Genomic DNA, 19,054 nt, shown 5'->3' with positions numbered 1-19,054 from the left:
CAGCTGATTTCAGCCTGATGAGAAAACAGCTAATTGATGTTTCTTAAAGTTAAGAAGCATCTATATTGAGAGTTTGGAATTCATCAGATTTTCAAAAGATGATAGTTGTAGTGTTTGCCTTACTTCATTCACTACATATAGAAGGTTTCATCGCAGCATTTTAAAGGAAGTACAAAGAAATTTGGGCTGCTACTTGTACAGAAGACAGAATAATGTTAAATTACTTAATTTTATTACAAAAATAATATTAGGAATCTCAGCATTTATTGTTGGTTTGTGTGTGGGATTAATTAGCATAATTCTGTTTTCTTGGTTCTACCCAATAGTTTTAGAGGCTGACCAACAGTTTTAAACTGACAATGAAAATCTCTTGAGCTGTAGTCCAACTAATTTCTTATTGGAGACTTGTCTCCACAGCTCTGGTAGGCAACTTCTGTCCAGTGTCATCCAAGTTATTCTAAATTGAGCTGTCTCCCAGACTTTCATTGTCTATACTGTTACATAAAAGTGCTGTTCAGTATGACATAGTATGCTGATTTCTCAGCAGTTTAACTTCTTTTTATTTCCCACCAGCATTTGCATGTTAATAGTATAAAAAAAGTCACATTTGCATCTTTTACCACCAGATTGATGGTGCAGTAATGAACCAGTTATGAGGGCAACTCATGAATATAAATAGTCCCATTTAACAAGTATTTTGCCAAGGTCAGTGGGAGAGAGGAGGGAGGTCAGAAGCAGCTCCTCAGTCACAATCACCTCTGGAGCTGAAACAAGCTCCTTCTTTGTCTGTAGAAATTTGGCAGCGTTTTAGGGTTGCCAGAGTTTAGATGCTAAAATCTGGGACAACGGCAGGGAACTAAACTGTAGGTACACAAATTAACTGTGCATGGGAACTACAGTTTATCTGCATAATAACCACTTTTCCAGATGCCTACAGCCTTGATTTCTGCATGTTTGGAAGGAAAAAAAAAAAAGAAAGAAAAAAAAAAAGGTGATTCCACAGAAATACTTGGAAAGCTGTATTCCATATGCTGTACATAAAGTAGCAGATTTGACCATTAGATCACATTGTCTTGACTACACAGGATATCTGGCAATCCTCTGGGGCTCAGACTGTATTTTCCCCTAATCACAGAAGAAATATTAGTGCATCAGCAGAAGCATTCTTTGGATACAGTGATCGTTGTTCAAGATGGCACTACTGGCACTCGTTTTTGACCTCTTAACTTGTTTCTGCCTGGCACTGGCTTTCAGTATTGTTCAAGCACAGACTGGTGTCTTCTCAAAATAAAAATATTTTTATTTTATCTCATCTGTCAATCTGTCCACCTAAGCAGCCTCTGTCATCATAATATAACAAAATAAAACTCAGAAATTGCATTTGAGTGGGGGAAAATGCATGTTCCAAAGAGGATATTGCTTGCATGGTTCTTTTCAGTTTAATATTGGATTTTAAGTGAACCGTCTTGGGAATTTAAGATTTGCATGAAAAAGATGGAGCATGCTATTATAAAATTAATTACATAAATAAAATAGTAACTCAGGGACAAAATGTTTGTATTATTACCACAAGGAATTCAAAAGCCAAGGAAGCATGGTGACAGGTGCTTTCCTCAAAGTATCTTCCAGCTAAAGTAGTCATCTTTTGTATACAGCAGTTATTTTTCCTCCATATCAATCGTGACAAACTGATGGAATACATAAACCTTCCCTATAATTATTGACCAGTGTTGTAGTTTCATTGAAGAAATACTTTCTATTGGCCAGTCATTACGCTGCTTCAGTCTAGAACAATGCTGTAAATGCAAATCACTGAATATAAGCTTCTGGAATGAGACCATAGGCTCCTAGTTGTCAGCTGATGGTATGCCAAGGACTGTGTCCTTGTTTCCCCAGGAACATCCCTGGAGGTTCAAAACACTGTTTGAAGATGATTCTTCAAGTCAAAGCCTTTTAAGTTACAGCTCATTTCAAATCTGTGTTACCATGCAGCTTTAGAAAACTTGAAAAAGTACTTCTAAATTACCCTTTGAGAAACTGCATTCATCTTTTTCTGACTGTTTTTTTCAATATATTTGCAACTCAATTAAAAACACTCATAAAATCAATTCAACTGATTTGTGTAGAATTGTGATAGAGAGGCTTAAAGTGTGGCACTGTGAAATGAAGTGTATTTTTGTTGTAATGCTTTTGTCCTTCCTCAATTCTGCCTTGCAGGTAGAAAGGTTCAGAAGAGCGTTTGTGCTACCTTTATCTACCTGCACATCTGTCCCCTCTTGCCTGCTACCTTTTGAACCTGTTGCATCACTTTATAACAAACAAACAAAACAACCAAAACCAACAACAAAAGCACAACATTTGATACAGGACTACTTATTTTACTTATGATCCAGTTTCCTAAAGGTTTGTGGTTGTAGGTATGAAAGATTTAATTGTAGGCTTCTGTGTAGCTCTGCTACTTGATAGAGACAACCTGTGGGAGAGATCTCACTATTTTAAGTGCATGGCAGTTCCTTTCAATTTAAAATGTTTGTTTTGTTGTTCTTTTTTTTTTCTTTAATTTTTTTTTACTGTTGCCTTCTGCCCTTTTTTCTTCTCTCCATACAATATTTTATTAAATGAGGTTGTAGGACATTTATGGTTTTTGTTTTTAGCTTTCTGATTTTAACAGCCAAATCCTTTCCAAAAGCTTTGCTAAAATTATTAGGAGCGAGCAGAGTTCCCTTCTGTAAATCTTTAGCTGCATGTCCAGAAACAACTAATCAAGCAGGAGTTTCCCTTCTGCTTTGTTATAATGAGGTTTCCAAAGGTGAATACTTCATATAGTTCTGTCTTAGCCCAGCTGCTCCTTCTCGATTCTAAGCTTGACCTGTTGACCCATGTAACTTGTCTAAATAGGTATATGACAGCTAGGTACCTCTTCAAAATTATTCATGCTTTCTAAATTCGAAATTTATCAAGGTAATTTTGTTCTTATGATTTCTAATGTAGTACTATGTAATGTACCAGTTTATTAAGCTGTAATAAACTTTTTTTATTCACTGTATTTTGGTGGAGAGGGAGAAAGGAATAGAGATGACTGAGTTACAAATCTCCTTAGTTTTATCAGCTTTGAAGCCAAAGTTACTATCAACTTAATGCCTCATTTATTTCCATGGAAACTACAATAGATACAAAGTTCACAGTACCACTATTTGAAGGAGCAAATTCTCAGCAACAGAACTTTTTCAGTAGTCACCACTATTAGCCAAATTCCATGTATGAGCTGATCAAGAAGCTGTTCATTTTGAGGTGTGACAGCTGTGCGTGGCCATCCAGCACAGGACTTGTCTCTCATGTTGTGTTGCTGCTGCTGGAACACATCAGGCACCATCTCATTATGCTCACATCTACTGTTTGGTCCCCAGAAATGTTCAGTAAGCATCAGTCAGTGTCAGCGCGTGCCTTTTTATTTTCTTTTTTCTGCAAGGAGGAATTCAATGACACATCTTTACTTCATTTGATTTCCATATCAGACACCATTCTTGTCAGGCTGCTGCTTTACTGCCATCTGTTCCACGGCAACAACATGTAACAGGATAGTGGTAGGAAGGCTCAACCTGAACTGCCCTACCACCAACATCCAACCTCTGATGTCAGGCCAGCATAATTAAATAGGAGGCATTACTTTCAGAGCAACCCTCGTACTTGAGGCAATAGTGCTGGGTTAGGAATTTTAACAGTCTTCCACTGTAGTGAAAGTTGCCAGGTGATGATACTGTAGAATCGTTTTGGCAAACAACTTATCTTGCTATTTTATGAGACAAGATAAAATTCACCGCTGGAAGGCTTACTCACATGTTTAGTAACTATTCTGATTTGATTTTTTTCTGGATTACTGTTCAGCTTCTTTATAAAGGTGCAGATGGTTTCTTAAAATCCAGTTCATGTTAATGTCAGAATACAAAATGTTGGCTAATGCTTTTTGTGTACTGATGTTTTCAGTTTTGGCATAACTTGCCTTCAATAATGATAGATGCAGACCTTAGTTTTCATGTATTTTGACAATTAATAAAAAACTTGCTGTTAATGAGAGAATTGGAAACAATCAGTTTGATACAGCTGTCAGAACTTGCTCAGATGTGCTCAACTTCAATCTTGCTACCTACCTTAAAACTAACCATAGCTGCTTTTAATTTCCTCATAGCTCATTTCCTTATTACCTTTTTTTTTTTTTTAAGAATAAAATTTATGAAACCTAGATGGTAATACTTGAAAAAAGACAATAGAAATAATGTTGGTTTAATTTTCTTAAATAAGCAGGGCAAGATAATGCCAGTAGGTAAATATTTAAGTTCTTTTTCTTGTATCAAGTACACCGTACATTTTGAATGAAAGGTAGCATTGCTTGAGTCTTGGCACTTGATTATGTAAGCTATCTTCCTACAATTCAAATAATTGGTTTAGTATTTTTAATACATCTTTTTTGCTTTTAGTTGAAAATTAATTTCCCACTTGATCTTGTGCGAAAGCTGCTAGAAAGGAAAGACCAGGCGGCGAAGCAGCACCCATACACTGCAGCTGAGCGCTGAGAGTTCCTTTAGGCTCTCTTACTCTCTCAGCCCTGTTCTGAGCCCCAAGATTCAAAAATGCTTGCATAATTGGGTACTGTTTTGTGACTTATTAATTGCTCTCTTGGGTATATAGTTGCATGTGAGCCAGCTTGGCTACTTTCCCAGCTTGCATCACTGGCAGCTGTTTTGCTTGAGGCAGATGGCTTGTAAGAGAAGCACCCATAAATTAGGGCATTGCTGCTTTTCTCAAACCATTCTGTGAGGGAGAACCTAATAAGATGATGTTTCACAGTGATTTCTTGTATAGTCTACTAGACTTCATGTCTAAACAGTATGTTTTCAGTTTACTTTAATTACTTTTTAATAATTTTAGAGAAATATTGATACTCCACTGGAGTCAACGTGAAAATGCTAAGCTGAGAGTCACTGATGATATTTTCTAAAGACGATTCTGAAAAAAGAAATGAATTGATGTTAGGAAGAGGGAAACCTTTATACTGAAAACAAGATCATTTCTAAGGGCAGTAACAAGAGATGAAATGGAACAGTCTGCGTTAGAAAACTATATCCTATACAAATACATGTAAAACTGTTGAGTAGAGTGTTATTTTTCTGAAATTAGTACTGACATTTCTCTTGTGCTTCACATTCTTGTGCTCATACATCCCATGTACAGTAATAGCTGTGTTTCTGCAGAGCTGTTTGTAAAGAGTGGTATATGACTTTCGAGTATTCTTTGCAGTCAAGCCTTAAAATGCTTCTCCACCCCTGTGTTCATTCTGTAGTTGTACACATCACTGCTCTGGAGGCAGGAAAACACGTTGCATGAATGTCATCCATGAAAATGCATGTAAACCTTGTCTTTCTGTATATTTCCACATCAGCATAAGTAGAAAATCTTATCCTATGTTCTTCATTTCTTAAAATTACCTAGCAATTTTAATCCGGAGTAAATTGTTCTTTTTTTCTATTTCTTTCTTTCTTTCTTTGTTTTCTGCCTATGTATGGGGACTGCTGTTAAGTTTCTGTCCTTTGTTGCCTTCTTGCCCTAGCTTGAAGAAGTACTTGGAACCACCTCTGCTCACAAACTGGCCACATAACTAAACTCTGTCTTTATCATGTTGTTTATAAATCACTTTTTAATCACATAATCACTTGGGTTGTTAGTGACCTTACAGATCATCTAATTCCAATCCCCTGCCATGGGCAAGACTGCCAAGCACTAGATCAGGCTGCCCAGATCCTCATCCAACCTGGCTTTGAACGCTTCAAGGGATGGGGCATCCACAGCTTCTCTAGGCAGCTGTGCCAGTGCCTCATTGCCCTCTGAGTAACAAATTTCTTCTTAATATCTAATCTAAATCTCCTTTGTTTAGAATAAAACCATTCTCCTTTGTTCTATTATTATCAGACCATGTAAAAAATGAGTCTCCCTTCCGTTTATAAGCTCCCTTCCAGGTACTGGAAGGCAGCAATAAGATCTCCCCAGATCCTCCTCTTCTGTAGGCTGAAAAAGCCTAGATCCCTCAGCCTTTTCTCATAGGACAGGTGTTCCACCTCTCTGATCATCTTTGTGGTCCCTGAACTTGTTTCAACAGCTCCACGTTGTTCTTGTACTGGGGGCTCCAGACCTGGATGCTGGGTCCTCAGAAGGGCAGAGCAGAGGGGGATGATCACCTTGCACTCCCTGCTGGCCATCCCACTTTCAGTGCAGCTCAGGATGCTGTTTGCCTTTCTGGGTTGCAAATACACAGTGTGGGCTCATATGAACCAGCTTTTTGTCTATCAGAATCCCCAAGTTTTTCTCTGCAGGGCTGCTCTCAATGAATTCTTCTGGTCTGTTCACATATTTTAGTTGTTTAAACATGTAAGTGGTTTGGGTTTTGTGGTCATGACAAGTGTTTGATTGTTTTTCATACTTTTAATTTTCTCTAGATGCCAGCTTTTCTCATTTCACTTCTCAGAGTAGCGATGATCTTTCTGTTCTTCTAAACTTGTTACCTAAGTCCTCTTTGTATGTGTAAAAGAAATTGGAGATACGGATATATTGTTGGAGGCGAGAAGGAAGTTGGAATCTGGAAAGAGCTATGAATTATCTCTTGCTTTCAGTGTTCAAATCATTTATGTATATATTTATATATATTTCAAACCGCAGTAATTTGAGGGGGCTGGCTTTCTGTGTATTTGCATAGTGTGTAGAGGTGGGGTGATTAGCCCTCAAGTTAGGCTGCCTGTGACATAATGTAGAGGATATATTTCAAACATTCATTCGCACATACTCTCTTTCAACTGGAATTAGCTTCTGTGAAAAGACTCAGCCTACAAAATAGGCTCCAAATTAAACCTGTCAGCTGGGTCAGAAGTTACTACAATCTATGTCATACATAAGAAAGGAATAAAAACAGGACCTAATATTAGGCTCTTTTGGGTCCTTTGGGCCTAATATTTCATAGCTTCAAGTGTCTCCCCTCTTTATTTATCTTATGCTCTTAAAGCTCGGCTACTTTTGCTTCTTCTGTGTTAAAAGATACTTTTCATCATTTGGTGGCATAATGGAAACATGGGCAACTGTGATTGTAGAGGTCAAAGCAGGAGTATTCCTCATATTTATATTAAGCTGGAGTCAGTAACAGGTCTTTAAGGAGTGTCGTTTCTGATACATGCACACCTGTCGTCACTAAGCAGAAAAGTGTAGACTAAGAAAGGTTTGAAACATGACTGAAGGAAAGAGGGCTTTGAAATAGAGGCAAGCTTTTTTTTTCTTTTTCTTTTTCTTTTTCCCTTGTAAAACGTGACAGCAGGAAAGAAGAAAGCTATCAGCAAAGGCTATTATCACTTTTCAGGGTCTTTTTTTAGTCTCTCTCTCAAAATTTGAGAGATTTATGGTCCATTTATTTGTTTTTCCTACCGTCTACTTCCTACTGACTGATCTCTAGGTCAGAATCTCTCGTAATACTTATGGCAATTAGCCTGTCTTGCTGATCTAATTGCCCTTATAGGTCAGCTGACTGTCCTTGGCAGAGACAAGCACAACAAAGTTAGACAGTATGAACAGACAGATTGGGAAGCAAGAGAGAAGAAGAGAAAAAATAAATAGTTATGAAAAGCAAGATAAGATCAGTATTATCTTACCTTGTTTATCTTAACTATTTATTTTTTCTTCTTTCCATTTATTTCAGACATGGATCTGTAAACATAGTTTTGTAACTCAGAGTTTATGGCCTACTTTAATCTCATGCTTTTGTTTGAAACATTTGGTCTGTAATATATCTTTATGTTCAATAACCTTTATTTTCAACAGAATCCATTATATATAAGGATATGTGTCAGCAATTTCCAGTTCCACTTGAAGTTCTTCCTATAAGGTTTATTTCCTTTTGTCTTAAATACAGTTTATTTGCTGTTATCAAATTGGAGTGAAGAGAGAATCGCTTTGTATCTAGTCAGCACTACTTTTTATGCCAAATGATACTGATCATTTTGGTTATCGTTACTTCAAAACATTGCAGCTTAAATGTGAGTATTGAAGTAGTTTAACCTTAAATTGTGCTATTTGCAGTGGACAAAAGTAAATTCATAGAATAGAATCATTAAGGTTGAAAAGACAAGTGAGATCATCTAGTCCAACCCACAACACGTGCCTGTGACTGCTCTAAGACCATGTCACCTATTGTGACTGTTACGTAGTGACAGTGGGTTTTCTGTATTGCTTGGTGTTTCTTTACAAATATTTCAGCACAGTGCTGATGCAAATGACTTCAAGATCTCTTTCCTGGCTGATATTTTTGATATTCCCTGGCAATAACAGCCTACTTTTCTGCATCTTTGAGGAAGTATCTTTTTTGGTACATTTTTTCTTCTGTATGAAATTCCTGCAGTTATTCTTTATTTGACATGTTTTAACAAATCATGAACCCAGAAGAGAGCTGTCCCTTTCTTTCCATGTGATTTCTACTACAGCATTAATGAGAAGCCATATCATGGTTTCTTTTTGGAAATCAAAGTAGATTGGCTGATTCATTCATAATTCATAATCATTGTGCACTATTTCAGGGTACAGTAGGTTTCTTGGATATGATATCCACGTAAGAAAGTTCTGTTGATTTTTGGTAGCGTTTACATATTTAAAAGATTCATCTCTGAATTCATTTTGCGGTTGTTTTTCTTCCAATTTTTGTCCATTTCCTCTGACAGCTTCCCCACATTTTTCTGCATCTCTTTCAAAGGTGGTATAACTGCTGCTTTCTCTTCCTATGATGCAAGACACAACAAGTGATGTGGCATACTTCACTGGGCAGATTTTACTCATTAAAAGGTTACTATAATTAAATCTTATCTCTCATGCGTTGGACCAAGTATGAATAAATATTTGATTATTTATTTTGGCTAGTCTTCCTCCTAGTATAATACGTATGCATTTCACAAGGGTATTTGATTAACATATGCATTTGAGTTTAAAAATTTTAAATTAGTGCCATGGAAAATATTTGCTGTTATTAATTTCAGAATTGTGTATTTAATTACTGTAACAACAACAAAAAATAATCTTTTTCGTAAAGCTTAAGTTGGATAGCTTCCAGGTTTATAAAGAAATGAATAACTATACAACTATTTGTCTTTTTCATAAAGATCATGAGGGTGTCTTTATTTATTTAATGGAATAGCCATTTACAGTGCTCTGACATGTATACTTCTGTAAAAGCTTTTCTTTACACCTCATTAAGACAGCATTTTTCTAGTCAGATAGTGCTGGGAACCTTGACATCCCATAGTTTTTCTGTGGTTAGTGTTAGTTTAAAATTCAACATATCTGCTTTAAGGAAAAAGCCTCATGACGTGAAATTCTAGGAGAGGTGAATTCTAATCGAGAGGTGAATTTGTTGAAAAGGGGATAGAGGTGGTCACAAGTCAGTGTAGGTTCTTGTTGGTGGGTTCCTGTTACTAATGGCTACTTTGAGAAATTCAGTCCGAATGAGACTTCATAGCAAATACACAAAAAGCTGTAGAAGAAGAGAAATGGAAGAATTATTGGTGTTCCCCAGGGAAAAGTTACTTAGCATGCATTTGTAATGTTTGGTGGATTTATTGGGTATGCTGTGCTGCAAGTGTATTATAAATAATACTTGTCCCAAATGGCAGATGTTCTTACTGTAACATTTGTACTTCATAGGTTTCTACGTGATTTTTTACAGTTCTGATGATTTTCCTAAGTGTTTGCAGTTTAAAAGAATGTCCTCATACTTTTCTGGTTGTGCAGAATAGGCTGGATAACTCTTCTTATTGTACAATCACTGGAAGACACTTGACCTGTCTTGACTTCCTTCTTTCTTATTATTTTCTCCATCTGAGTCACACTACCGAAATGAAAAATAAGTTTTTTGTTAACTGGGTATTTTTAAGATCAACTCATTTCAATACATTTCAAGTGTTTGGTTTCTTGGGGGGCAGGAAGGGGGCAGGCTTATCAGTTTCTCTTATAAAAGTCACCATGGGTTTACCGCGAGGCAAGGCGGAATTAGGCACATCGCCCTCCCATTGCACTGACGTTTCTTTCTTAGTGTTGCACTTGCAAAATGAGTGTGGCACAAATAGTTTTGTGTGCGGGGCTCAACGTTTGAGGGATGTAGTGGATCTCACAAGGGAGTTTTATTTGAGTTAGTCTTTTTCTAACGCTTTAAAATAATGATGTCTTCCTCCGTCCTCTTAGGCGGGGAAGTCAACTCAAGTACTACTTAGCGTGAATTCAGTACAGAGAAATAAAATGGCACTTTTTATGAAATGTTGCAATTTGCATTCCCTCATTTTTCTCTGTTTCTGTCAGCAATCTCTATTACCTTGTTCAGAATTTCCATATTTTTTCCAAGAGATCTCACATTTCCTGGCACTGCAACCAGAAACTTGTCCATTAAAGTATATTTTAAATGCTAATTTAACATTTACTGACCCAACTATTCTTGTAATCAAACTGATAATTGCAATCTCTCATCTGTTTTAGAACTATTACTTTTAATTCTTTAGCTTCAGTAACAGAGAATTCTGTTAATTCAGTCCCCATATATAACTTCTAACCTCAGCACTTACACCGATGTGTGTGTGGATATGATTTTATGGTGTAGTATCTCCTCTGGCTTCTTGACTGTTTTCTTCTGACTTATTAAGTCATCATCTTCCTTGATTGAATGAGTTATTGAAAGGTAACGTCACTGATTTGTGTAAAGCTTGTAATTGGTGGCAATTCTGTTTGAAATAAAAAGTATCTTAAGACATATGTGTGTAGCACAAATATATACACACAGCACTATGGATAGGTCTGTACACACAACATCATTTGTATGTGTACACACACATATATGGCATATATGGTGACGTTCAGTCAATTGAAAGTTTGGGGTCTATTTTTTTTTTTCCTTTGCTTTTTATGCAGAGGATGCTGTGTCTCTGTAGTAGCTTGGGAGTATTGAAAATACAGCTTCACAAAGTTTAGCTGGACAAGAACTGTCATAGTTTGCAAAAGCAGGTCTTTCAGTGAGTTGTCTGCCTGAATGCAGTGCTGATTGTTTGCTTCCTTACTATAGGAATCTGGGGGCATTAAATGAAGCAGGTTGACAGATTAGAAATGAAAGGGAACTTTGCATAATCTATAATTAGACACTGGAACAGGTTGCCCTGAGAAGTTGCATATAAGAATTGTACAGCTTAATTTTATGCTGCTTGTTTTAGAGGGGGAGTTGGGGGGAATAGAGAAATGTAAGTATTTTTATGAGATTTTCAAACATACAGTTTTGATAAAACATCCTTGTGAAAAATTCAGTAACTGCTTAAGAAACACCGCCAGCGTCCTCAAGTAGTGGCCATATGAAATAATTTCTTGCTGTTTCCTGCCAAGAAACAGATCAGAGTTCCATTCATACATCCCTAGGGTAATAGGTGGAAAAAACACATGATCAAAAAAAAGAGAAGGTAACAGAGAAAATCAGTTCATCTCTAGTAAATATTTTTAATTACTGCGTTAAGAATATATCAGCATACAGTAAAATGCTTCAATGTTAGATTTGTGCACATTCATCTGTTGCAGAAAGATGAAATTTGAAGTTGCTGTCTTGATCTGTTCCAGCACATAAAGCAGCAGCGCGTCAATACACCACTAAAGGCTTTAGATTTTACTGTGCATCATTTTAACATAATAGGCAGACATGAAAAGGATGTTTTGGGAACAATTTCTAGATTTTGCTTTTCACAAAATAAACACAACTTTAATAATGGCTTTAGGTTTTGCATGACAGTGAGAGGGGCACAGAATGCCAGAACACCGGAGCAACTACTGGATCAGAGCTGTAATCCACCTGGCACTATTTCTTCTCTTTGATGCTGATTAGAACCACATGCTCCAAAGGAAAATGCTTGTAACTGGCAATTAAAGGATCTGCACATAGCAGGCTTTTTTCTTCTGCCCTCCCTCCTCCTGTTGCCATAAATTACTGGTTGGCCTTTACTCTGACGTGCAAGTCTGACAAAACCTAGAAGGAACAGGAAATGACATAAGTGTGGTTTTAGCCAGTTTTTTTTTTTTTTTTTTTTTTTTTTTTTTTTCTTTAGCTACATAAAGAGGGGGGAAAAAACCCCACACACGCACAAAAAACTTTCTCTTAATAGGCAAAACACCTTTTAAAGCTTTTTGAAATGTTTGAAAATATTGAAAGGAAGATCTGAGCAAATATAAGGGAGAAAAAAAAAAGAGAAGTGTAAACTTTCTACAGCAGGCAAAGTGGAGGCTGACCTGCTGATACTCCTGGTTAGAAAAGCAGAAGTACCATCTTGTTTAAAAATAAAAAGAAAACAAAAGGAGGGGAAAAAAACCCAAATCAGCCAGTCAAAAAAGTGTTTTTTCATGCACCTGCAAGCATTATCATTAACAGCTTGAATGAGCCTGCTGAAGACTTACTTGAAACTGTAGCGTTTCAAAGGAGCATTTTGTACCTGGTATTTTGGAGAGTAGTAAAAGCATGTTAGTAGGCAGAATCTGTATGTTCCCATGTTGTTCTTATCTGCCCAGGCAAATCCATTGCACGTAGTACTTGATGTAGCAAATGGGAGTTTAATAAACTAATTAAGTAGGATCAAGACTCTTTGCAGTGAAAATATATATTGGGTTCCTTACAAAATTGGAAATAATTCTTTGAAAGACTTTAGCTTAGTTTAGGATGGAGGCATGACCTTGTCCCATCAGTACATGTATCCAGAGCTCAGAACTAGGAAAGCACATTCAGTTTTTCTTCAAAGACTGTGGCTATCTCCGTACTTCACAGTCTATTAGATATTTTACAGCCTTGGATAAATAAATTATATAGAGACAAGAATTTACAAGTGTCAGGATTGCAAAAATATCCTACTTATACCCTGTGCCTTTTATTTTCATGGGAAGGTTAGTGGGTATTGAAATATCATCATACCTTAAGTATCATATATATTTTACTTTTGAATGAAGTGATTTTTTACAGAGTTGATTTCTGAATCAAGTTGCTATGGTGTTGGTTTCGTTGTATAATTCTACACTTGGTTGCTATGGAAATGCTTGTGAAGCTGATGCCTGGTGGTGTCAACTAGATGCTACTAGCAGCTCGAAATCTTGTGTTTGATCAATGAAAGACTTGGTCAGAAGTCATTTTACTACTCACTTTGTCCCTGCTGACATATTCAGAGCGTGGAATGTAAACGAGTGGCATCACGTTGGGCAAGTTTTGTTTTCCTAATGAGCATTAGAAGGCATGCCAAGACATCACTGAAACTGCAACTTCCTAGGTAACTTCCTGGGTTTAGGCAATAAAACAGCAGTGTTACAAATCTTAACGCTATGGCTGGACATGTGTGGATTTTACAGTTCAGCATTTCAATTGTCCTAAGTTGAGAAAAGTAAAGAAAAGTAAAACTCACAGGCATTTATTGTGCTTAAAGTTCTGGAAGTCTAAAATATTCCTCATCCAGTATGAGTTTAGCCAAATGGCACTGTGGCTCTCATGCAAGGAAGATCCAAAAAAAGTCCATGTTTTGCATCCTCAACTCTTCTGAAATGCATGTCTGGTCATGTGCTGCAAATACTGGCTGCACCCTGATGGGAAAAATAACTTTCTATATAGAAAAATCATTTAGTAAGCAATCCACAAACTGCCATTTTTTATTGATTGTGTTCTCCTACTTTTCATCTGCTTCTAGTTTATTTAGACTGCAATCCATTAGGGGTTTTTGTTGTTGTTTTTTTTTTTTTTTAAAGATATTTTTTCCTTACTTTTTCTTTGTAAAATTAACATTGCTTGTTCCTGTGGCCGGGTGTGCTGTAAATTGTATTAGGAAAGACCTTTACAGCCGTTACTTTGTGTACATTTTTTAACAGATGTGTCTGGGGTTGCTAACAACTTGTGCTTTGCCAAAGGGCTATACTTCAGTTTTGATAATTCTTAGGCTGCTATTCAGCAGTCAGGGCTTTTTCTGTTCTGCTCACTTATTTCCCATCCCTCTTCCTCTCTCTCTAGCCCTAACTGTCCCCAGAAACTGATGGATTACAAATAGTGTTAGAAAATTCTTTGGTTCAAGTTGTAAGGCATTCCTCAGGAGTATAAACAAAGGGTAATTCCTGATGCACAAGGACCATTTTGCTGCGTGTTTCCAGTAAGTGATATATACTTAAGGTTTCCTTAGATGCAACTAAATATCCATAGATCTGAATGTAGAAATTAATTCTTCTAAGTAGTTACTCTGTTGTTAAGAACTAACAGTTATTTTTTAGCTTTTTAACTTCATTTCCTGTGATAAAAATTTCCTCCTTGGGACTCATAGCTTAACTTGAGTGGCATGTTTCAGTTTGAGCTAAATCCATCATCTCAGCTGATGGTGCCCAAATCCAAATCCAGCCACTTGTACATAAAACATGTTTGTATGCTGCTTCATCTCATTTTAACTGTATTGAAACTTATTATACAGATGACATAGATTTCAATTATTATATTTAAGCATAATACAGACCCCAACTGTTAATGAACATGTAGTGCTGTTGTACATTTGTACCTTTTTTCATTGCTGTTTGTTTGTAACCGTTTCATTGTAGTAGTAACTTTCCTTCAAAACCCCACTCAGCCTGACAAGCAGTTATATGAAAACAAGGCTGTGTGATCATTGCTCTTTGGATGAACTGAGAGTCTCTAGGAGTAGTCAGGCTGAGATGAGAACTCATTCTCTAGGCTGACTGGTAATCTGGTGTGTGAGCTCATGGGGAGTGGAAAGCCATAATTTTTATATCACCTCACCCGAAGTTCGTCGGCATTATCACAGCAATCTTATTGGCATCCAGTGGTGTGGCTTCTGTAGTGTTGGCACTGCAAATCGATGCTCAGAAGCTTAAGTATGTGATCAGAACGTCTGTGACTCAAGTTCTTCTTCAGGTGTTTCTTGTTAGAGGCAATACAGAAGAATGTTACATGCAAGTGGGTTATAAAATCTTAGTATTTCAGAGTATGGATCTTTCTGCAACAGGTCCAATGGTTGCAAAATCAAATTTTGCTGAGGCTCTGCCTGAGACGTATTGGAAGACCTGTTCACATTAAGTTAAAATAGACCGTTTCCCTTTTACTTTCATTCTGCTCAAAGATAGATTAGTGCAATTCTTTCTAACTTTTGTTGATGATCCACAGTCATTAATTAAAATTTTGACTACCAAATTCTCAAAAATAATAATTCCAGAGATATTGCATTTTTACTATTTCGAAATGCAGTTGCAGTGCACGGCCTTAAGCTAATTGAACTGAGTGTGCTACGTAGTGAGACAGTAAGTGTAGCCGGTAAGTAGTTTCTGACTAGAATGGGAAAGAGTAGATTCTTCCTAAAGCAGAGAAGTGTTTGTGAAGAAGCAAGATTTGTCAGCTATGATAACCTTTAAAGCTGCCCTCCTCCCCTCTTTGTCCCTAAAACCACTTCAGTTCTGCAGAGGACAAACAGTACTAGTTTCTGTTCCTTTCTCTCCAAGTTTTTGGGAGGGGGAAGCTTTCTGGATGTGAGTGCCACCTTGTGGCCTATTTTCAGCATCTAAGATAAGATGATAATTCCCTTTCGTTATTAACTTGGATTGGGTAGATTTGGTAGAGGATTTGGGTAGAACAGAATTCTAGCATGTTATATTTACCAAGGAAAAGTATTAACTGTGTGGGCAACTGCAGTTTTTCACTGTGCATAGTGGGAGAGATTGTGCCTACAGTTTTAATCAAGTTATTTTAATTACTTCAGAATGTGCCAGATGGAAGATTTACAGTTAACATGCATGATGGTAGCCTGGGAGCTGTGGTAAAACAATACACCTGTCTTCTCTCATGAGATGAGGCTTTTAATTAATGATGATGTATAGTGAACAAAAACAAATACTAATAACCTGCTGGTAACACACAGATGAACCTGTGTTCTGTTGCTTCAAAACTATGTTAGGTCCTTTGCTGAGAACATTGAAATCAGTGGCAAAGCTTGAATCTTCTGGTTTAAATGAAAATAGAAAATTTTCCGAGCTGTGAAGCTTTTCATTTAAATGAAATTGTGTATGAAATGTTGCCATCCCATTTAAAATATCAAACCATGATTTGCACTGGAAGTAGGTTTTGTGTGAACAGCATGCATTGTTGTTCCTTGTGTGCACTGAATGGGTATAGGACACAAGATTTAGTGGTAGCAATGAACAGTTTATGCTTCTCAGACTTTGAGGTTTTCTCTACTATGATGGTGCTAAAGCAGAAAGGAAGTCTTTGAAATTTTAGTCCCATCGATCTGTCCTCCAGAGCTTACCAGGACAGCTAATGTATGAGTGTGTGTACTTATTTGTGTGCACATTTGTGTACACACACAGAAGACTACTAACACTGTTGTGTTAGTAAAAACATCTGCAGTTAAAGGTTTGGTACCTTTACCGGAACAGACATGTTCTGGTGCTAATAAGATGCATGAATATGGCTAGATGGTGTTTGTCACTGTTGCACTGCTCATCACTGACAGGCTAAGAGTCATCTTCTGTGGTTAGGTTTTTAGAAAGGATTTGATTAACGAGGCTGCAGTAGCTAGATTTATTTTAAAAACCTCAAACCGTTAATCTCCTCATTTTTGGGTCAGTCTTACTTCATGTAATATGGCTGTTCTCAGCCTATGCACATGCTTAAACAGTTAGCCATCTTCAGTTATCAGAGCAAGTGGATGTCAGTAGCCATCTTCAGTTATCAGAGCAAGTGGATGTCAGTATAACTTTAAGCGTGGTGCAAAATAGTGTCTGTGTGAAGATAACAAGAAAGAGGAGACTGTAGGTGTTGCCCTTGCCTGGGTACTGCTGCTGTGCAGCCTGCATTTCTTCACTGGTGCTTTCTACACCTTCTGCGGGGCAACCGCCAGCGTGGAACATTGTGTTTGCCCCAGGAAAGAACTGTTAGTCTTGGAGGAACAAATTCAAACATAGCTCTCACCTATAAAAACAAGCAGAAAAATTTCCAGGACTGCAGAACTAGGAGGCGAGGGCACTGGTACCTATTTGTGCTCTGTAACTATAGGTGGAAGAAAGGGAAAAAAGATGTTGTCTTTGTGAGTGCCACTTTTGTTGTGCACACAAATTAATTTATCAGAGAATAATTAGAATCTTGCTGTACTGTGGTAATTTAGTGGCTGTTAAGAAGTCAGAAAAACTGAACACTTCTGGAACATAGCAGACATCTGAATTGCATTCCTTGTATGTTGTTTTTATTTTTTGCTCACTGAAAAATTCAGTGAGCGCTGTTGACGTACTTGAAGCTGATAGTATCTGCAGATTGTGTTGCTGACGTTCTTTTGTGGTTTTGGTGGGTTTCGTGAAGCTACTTGGCTGGTAGATTCATAATCATATTCAAGCAGAACGTAACAAAACGCTCCTCCTGCAAGCAAGTGCTTTTTAAAATACAGATATTGTTATTAACCCGAGGTATTGAGGAGCCTTTTTTTTTTTTTTAAACAACTGATGATAGTACAGTGCTTTCTACACAGAGCTCACAAAAATCTTTCTGTTTGAATGGCTCTGGGAAGAAAGGGAAGTTCTAAGCTGTATTCTCTATCAGATTTATAAGAAAATGAAATATTAATACAGCTGGTATAGACTGCCATGAGCTGTGAAATCCATGCAGTTTTATTAGATAAAACCAAATAGAAAAATAATGATTTTATTTACATTTCCAAAGTAAGCAAATCAATCAATTACATGAATTTAACTTTTAGGCATTGTTATCACAGATCCTGTATTTCATTATATTTACAGAGTAGGGAAATACAATAATCTCCAAACCCTACAGTTTTAGGTTGCCTGTTGTAATTTAATGTGACTAGTGATGCTGGATGCATATGATGGACATTTCTTTTCACAGGGCTACTACCAAAGTTCTGAATGGTGGACAAATAATTGATGCAATATATTTGATTTCTACCAAAAGATTAGCAATTGTTATTTTGAAAATAGGACTCAGAACACACGTATGAATCAGTTTAGATAAAGCCAATGTCATTCAGGGTCGTCATTTGATCGGTTTGCATGTAAGTTTGGAAAGTATAAGTAGGGCGTTGCCAAGACATGGCTGTTGCTCTAATATCAGTGTGTATCAGTATATTTTTTGTATTTACTTGAACATCTCAGTGTTGGAGAAAAAGCATATAAAAATGAGCCAGTACTAAGTCTCAGTAATGAGATATGGTTCTGGGAAAGTATGTGGACAAGGTGGCACAGATGGCTTTCATCCTGTATCTCTGCCACAATACCTCAGCTTCCTTACCTTCAGGATTCTGTCTGACTCTTCTTTAGCAGAAATGAACAAAATATTCCCAAATAATGATTCATCTGCAGTATTTTGTAATTTTCATCTACAACAGAAATAACTTATGATCAGAGTACGATTCATAAGAATGTAGACTCTCACGATTGACTCTAGTTGGTCAGTTGAGTCCAAATTTTATTGGACAGGAGGATAGAGAAACTGGAGAGGCAGTTTTGTTGCTAGATTATGATAAACATTTTATGTGTGTGTGTATATATATATATATATATATGAAATACATATATAAAATTTATTTAGGAAATCTTGTCTAAATATGCATCCCACTGCAGAATTCCTAGTTGCCATCTATCAGCTGTTGCAAATTCCTTGCTCATGTGTGTTAACAAACTGCATAATGATTCTAGTGTTGAAATAATAAAAGAGTATAAATGAGAACAGTAGGATCGGTCCCACAGTGCTTTACCCAACCATAATTCTGTGTATGCAAAACTACTTGAAATCTTTCAGTGGCTTCTTTTGAATATTTTCTTGACAAATTCTTGTGTGTTTCTTTTTCCCCTCCCCATAGATCTTTATTGGATGTTAATGCAGTAATAAGTTTTGAATTAAAGAAAACTTTTTCCTTTTTTCCTAACTTTCTGTTCACAAGCTCTTTTAAATATTCTACAAATGATATGAAATTGTAAATTA

The 19,054-nt window shown here is 36.8% G+C and overlaps 1 protein-coding gene across 1 annotated transcript in view; it reads left to right on the top strand.

Moving 5' to 3' along the window:
- PDE3B (phosphodiesterase 3B) overlaps nt 1–19,054 on the top strand; it is a 74,944-nt gene that overhangs the window by 36,198 nt on the left and 19,692 nt on the right. The window lies entirely within an intron of this gene.

Source organism: Lagopus leucura, unplaced genomic scaffold (genome assembly GCF_019238085.1).
Source record: "Lagopus leucura isolate 7727_CA_CO unplaced genomic scaffold, USGS_WTPT01 Super-Scaffold_100033, whole genome shotgun sequence".
In the NCBI taxonomy this organism is placed as follows: Eukaryota; Metazoa; Chordata; class Aves; order Galliformes; family Phasianidae; genus Lagopus; species Lagopus leucura.
Note: the sequence above shows the minus strand (reverse complement) of the source record. Positions and strands in the feature narration are given on the sequence as shown.